The sequence below is a fragment of the Mus caroli genome, unplaced genomic scaffold, assembly GCF_978045245.1.
Source record: "Mus caroli unplaced genomic scaffold, Mus_caroli_1 scaffold_5, whole genome shotgun sequence".
In the NCBI taxonomy this organism is placed as follows: Eukaryota; Metazoa; Chordata; class Mammalia; order Rodentia; family Muridae; genus Mus; species Mus caroli.
Window position 1 is genome coordinate 23,327,263 of NW_028227260.1, and position 5,241 is coordinate 23,332,503.

Consider the following 5,241-nt stretch of genomic DNA (forward strand, 5'->3'; position numbering starts at 1 on the left):
TTACCTTTAAATTAAAAAAAAACCTTGAAATTATGTGAAATATTTCCCTTGACTACAGTGAAAATAAACCAGAAGATAGTAGCAACAGGAAATATATAAAAGTCACAAACCTGAGAAATTTTTAAATGTACTGTTTTTTTCCTCCATGCCACAGTTGCTGCCTGTGATTTAATGTCAGATGGAAAATGAATAAGAGACCTAACCACTGTGAAGGCTGGTTATCAACCCTGATGCTTTAAGACACATAAGAATCCACATTTCAAGCCCTGATTGGCTCACAAGTCTGATTTACTGGAAGGGAGTTTAGGAGCTGTAATATTTGAAACAATTCTCAACTCTGGTTGTGAAGGTTTTATAATTTTCTTACTGGCCATATTCACCATCCAGCCAGGAGCAAGACCGAAGAAAATCTGCCTTGGATCATTCCAAGTGCTGAGCATTCTGAAGAGTTAGTTCATCTTTTGTGATATCAAGAACAAAGTAGTCATACTTTATGGTGTGATCAAATCTTACTTCAGGAAACTTGGCAGGGTAGCCAGGTACCCTCTGGTTTTTGCATCAGTAAAATAGGGTAGTAACACCTCAGGAGGGAGCATTCTTTTTGGAATGGGTTGTCCCCTCAGAAGGAAAGGGACAAGCTTGCACAGAATTTCTAGATGTCTTGGGTCATAGAAGGCAGTAGTAACACCACCACCATTTTTTCCCCAATCACAGCAATGGCTAATTCTGAAGCTAACTACACCTCAAATTAACTTGTGCTTGAAAAGGATCAGCACCATCTTGAAAGAGCTGGACTCCATAATCCCCTTTAAGTGGTTGGATGGTCACACCTCTCCCACTCACAAAATGGATTAAGTCAATAGGTACAGTTGGATTAACTTGACTTAAAACTATGAGATACTATAGTCTCCTGAGATTCAAAGGGTGATACTGGTTCCTGAAATTGTCCTTCATTGAATCCATACTTGGGATTTGCATGTAAAATGTAGTCTGCCCCCCTCAAAGCCCAATTTCGGCCAAGTTTCTCTCTGCCTTTATACTTTATGGCCTTTGCCACATTTCTTACCTCACATCTGATCCCTTGGTGGCCTTTTCTGTTTTTTTGTTTGTTTGTTTGTTTGTTTGTCTGTTGTTGTTGTTGTTGTTGTTTTTAGTTAGAATTGGGACTTGGGATGGCCAGTCTCACTCTGCAAGGACAGCAGCAGGGCTAGGTTGGTCCAGCAACCTCACTCCAAGTCAGCCATGATCCCTGGGCTTTCCAAGGGTGCCCTAGAGGCTACTTACATGTACTTTTAAAACAACTCTGAGATTCCACTTCACTCCAGTCAGAATGGCTAAGATCAAAAATTCAGGTGACATCAGATGCTGGTGAGGATGTGGAGAAAGAGGAATACTCCTCCATTTTTGGTGGGATTGCAAGCTTGTACAACCACTCTGGAAATCAGTCTGGCGGTTCCTCAGAAAATTGGACATAGTACTACTGGAGGATCCCACAATACCTCTCCTGGGCATATATCCAGAAGATGTCCCAACCAGTAAGAAGGACACATGCTCCACTATGTTCATAGCAGCCTTATTTATAATAGCCAGAAGCTGGAAAGAACCCAGATGCCCCTCAATAGAGGAATGGATACAGAAAATGTGGCACATTTACACAATAGGGTACTACTCAGCTATTAAAAAAATGAATTTATGAAATTCCTAGGCAAATGGATGGACCTGGAGGGCATCATCCTGAGTGAGGTAACCCAATCACAAAGGAACTCGCACAATATGTACTCACTGATAAGTGGATATTAGCCCAGAAACTTAGGATACCCAAGATATATATAAGATACAATTTGCTAAACGCATGAAATTCAAGAAGAACGAAGACCAAAGTGTGGACACTTTGTCCCTTCTTAGAAATGGGAACAAAACACCCATGGAAGGAGTTACAGATACAAAATTTGGAGCTGTGACGAAAGGATGGACCATCTAGTGATTGCCATATGCAGGGATCCATTCCATAATCAGCTTCCAAACGCTGACACCATTGCATACACTAGCAAGATTTTGCTGAAAGGACCCAGATATAGCTGTCTCTTGTGAGACTATGCTGGGGCCTAGCAAACACAGAAGTGGATGATCACAGTCAGCTATTGGATGGATCACACGGCCCCCAATGGAGGAGCTAGAGAAATTACCCAAGGAGCTAAAGGGAACTGCAACCCTATAGGTGGAACAACAATATGAACTAACCAGTACCCCGGAGCTCTTGTCTCTAGCTGCATATGTATCAAAAGATGGCCTAGTCGGCTAGGAAGTTGGTGGCATGAAGACTGTGATGTTTGCTGATGTGATGTCTAAGATGGAAGAGAAGTTTAGGTAATTCTGCAGTTGAGAGTTCAGAAAGGACGCTGTTACTATAGGATACAAAGGAAACTCCTTCTATACAATCATAAAGGATTTTATGATCTAGGGTGGCAGTTTTGTTAATGGTGATGGTTCTGGGTTTGCCTGTACTTAACAGGGTCAATTTATAGCAGAAAATTTAAACTCAGGCACTCAGTTCAACATGTGCTTTCCGTGGTAAACAATGGTCCCAGGACAAATGGGTGCCAGTTCTTCATTACATGTCCTAATTGTAATTGGCTGGATAGAAGGCATATAGTCATTGATGGATTTCCAGTGATGCAAAAGATCAATAATATTCCCACAGGCCTCACCAGTAAGCCCAAAATGCTAGTCATAATCTCACAGTATGGAGAAATATAATCTAGACTAAGACTGAATCAGATCTTCTAATGTTTTAGGTGACATTTTCCCTTGAGTATGACAAGTTGAAGTGACCCCTGTGTTTTCCTCCCTCACTTCACAGGGTGTGATCCAGGACCTGGAAGTATCATGGATCAGAACCATTATCCTGCTTTAATTTTTTACTGTAAATAAAGTATTAATTAATTAATTAATGCAAGAATTAATAACATTGTTCAAAATAAATTTAAAATGTATAAACAACTTTTTTTTTCAGATGATAAAGGGTATATTCATCTAACAATGTATTTGGTCATTTAGAGAAAGTACCAATGAATATCATCACATGGATTAATTTGATGTTATGGCTGTCAAGTTCAGACTGTCACAAAATATCATATTACATTGTCTATTTATAGTAAATGACTATCCTAACATAGAAACAGAATGTAATTAGTTGCACTTAAGACTGTAGTATTGAGCTGGGTGTGGTGGCACACTCCTTTAATCCTAGTACTTGGGAGGCAGAGGTAGGCGAATTTCTGAGTTTGAGGCCAACCTGGTCTACAGAGTGAGTTCCAGGACAGCCAGGGCTATACAGAGAAACCCTATCTCAAAAACAAAACAAAACAAAACAAAACAAAACAAAACAAAACAAAACAAAACAAAACAAAATGGCTGTAGTCTTGAGAAAAATATGGGTGACTTCTCATATAAATGGTGTGACTTTCCACAGTAATGAAAATGTTCTGAAAAAGTCTGTAGCATAATAGTATTTGGTGAATATACAAAACAAAATAAACACCTTTTTATTGTGAGCTTTGAAAGTTGAATTGTGGGGCTTTTGAAATATAGTAAAATTTAATAACATGTATGAAAACATATTATCTGATCCATGATCCTAAGCGGATAGTAAAGGGAAACCAAAACCTCTAAATGTACTATGCAAAAGAGAACAGGAGAAAGAATAAAGGGAACCCAGAATGTCTGATAGAAGAGAAAACAAGCCACAAGATGGTAGACTGGAACCAATAGTTCCAACAACCACAATAAAAATAAATGAAATGACTCTGTTGTTGGGAAGCAGAGACTACTAAGAAAGAGAAGTTTAATAATATTGTGATTGTATGACATTTCCTTTCAAATAAAAATCTTGGTTTTTTTCGCACTTCTCAAAGTTCCAAAAATAATTGATGAAGTGCTTGATTCTAAATAGAAAAAAACCTCTATGAACCTCATCAAAATATGGAAAACATTGAAGAATAGAAGAGACTGAGAATAAGGTGGTGTACCAGAAATGTAATGGCTGGGATATGGAGGTGTAACAAAAAAAAAGTTCTGATTATGACTTGGCACTTCCATTCAGAACTGTGGTTATCTACGTGGGACATATACAGCATAAGGCTGTTAACATTTTCTCTGAGTCTTTTTTTTTATGTCTACTTGACATAAATTAGAGTCACATAGGAAGAAGGACTATCAATTGAGAGAACACCTCCATAAGCTTTGCCTATAGGCAAGTCTGTAGTGTATTTTCTTTACTAGTGGCTGATATGAGAAATCATAGATCATTGTGAATTTTGCCACTCCTCAGCAGGGGTCCTGGAATGTACAGGAGAGCAGATTAAATAAAGTTCGGGAAAGCAAACAGCTTCTGACCTATTTGAGCTCCGGCTTTGACTTCCCTGGATGATGGATTGTAATGTGAACCTATAAACTGAAATAGACCCTCTCCTCCAAAGTTGTTTTGGTCATAGTACTTTATCATAGTAATGAAAACTCTAAGATAATTATGGATGGGAAAGGGACATATGAGGAATCATTCACGCATATGAGGGTCATGCAGTGACTGGGAGTGGGTTATCATTTTCTCTTGTGTAGTCACCAAAAAGTTGTCCATGTTCCAGTGAATAACCTCACATTTATGTTCTTTCAAGTAACTCCAATTAAACAAGACAGCTGAAGTAGGAAGAAGTAATTAATGGAAAAGGGAGAGAGGCAAAGGGAGGATAATGGGATTAAGCAACTAAAATTTATTATATGCATAGGTAGGACAGCCAAATACTAAATATATCCTTTTAGCTTTTGTTTTTTTTTTTTTTGTATATATGTGGTTAAGCATATGTAATTGAAAATTGTGCTATATAAAGCAGAAAAACATTAAACAAATCCAAACAGTTCTCAGTTATCCTGCCAACATTTTCCAAGGAATATCACTTATTAGGATGTTGAGAGTGTTTTGAATAATTAATGGTGGGTGACAAAAGAATTTTCACACATGCTTCTAGATACCTGACATGTTTTGGGACTGTGTTAAAGTTTCTATTAGCTTAACTCTATCACTTAAAGTGCCAAATTAGTAATACTGTAATGTCTCATATTGTGATAGTGATAATAGGATGTGAGCCTGATGAAAAGACAATTATCTTTCTTCCCTGGTGTAATACATTTCCATTTGCAATAGGAACTTACAGGAATTTATATTTCAGTATCCTTTAGGAAATT

At 37.9% G+C, this 5,241-nt stretch overlaps 2 pseudogenes; one reads left to right on the forward strand and one right to left on the reverse strand.

The window, feature by feature from the left end:
- Nucleotides 1–303: 303 nt before the first annotated feature.
- Nucleotides 304–1,100, reverse strand: LOC110286157 (large ribosomal subunit protein uL15m pseudogene; annotated as a pseudogene).
- A 142-nt stretch (nt 1,101–1,242) lies between these two features.
- LOC110286417 (peptidyl-prolyl cis-trans isomerase H pseudogene) lies at nt 1,243–2,757 on the forward strand (annotated as a pseudogene).
- The last annotated feature ends 2,484 nt before the right edge of the window (nt 2,758–5,241 follow it).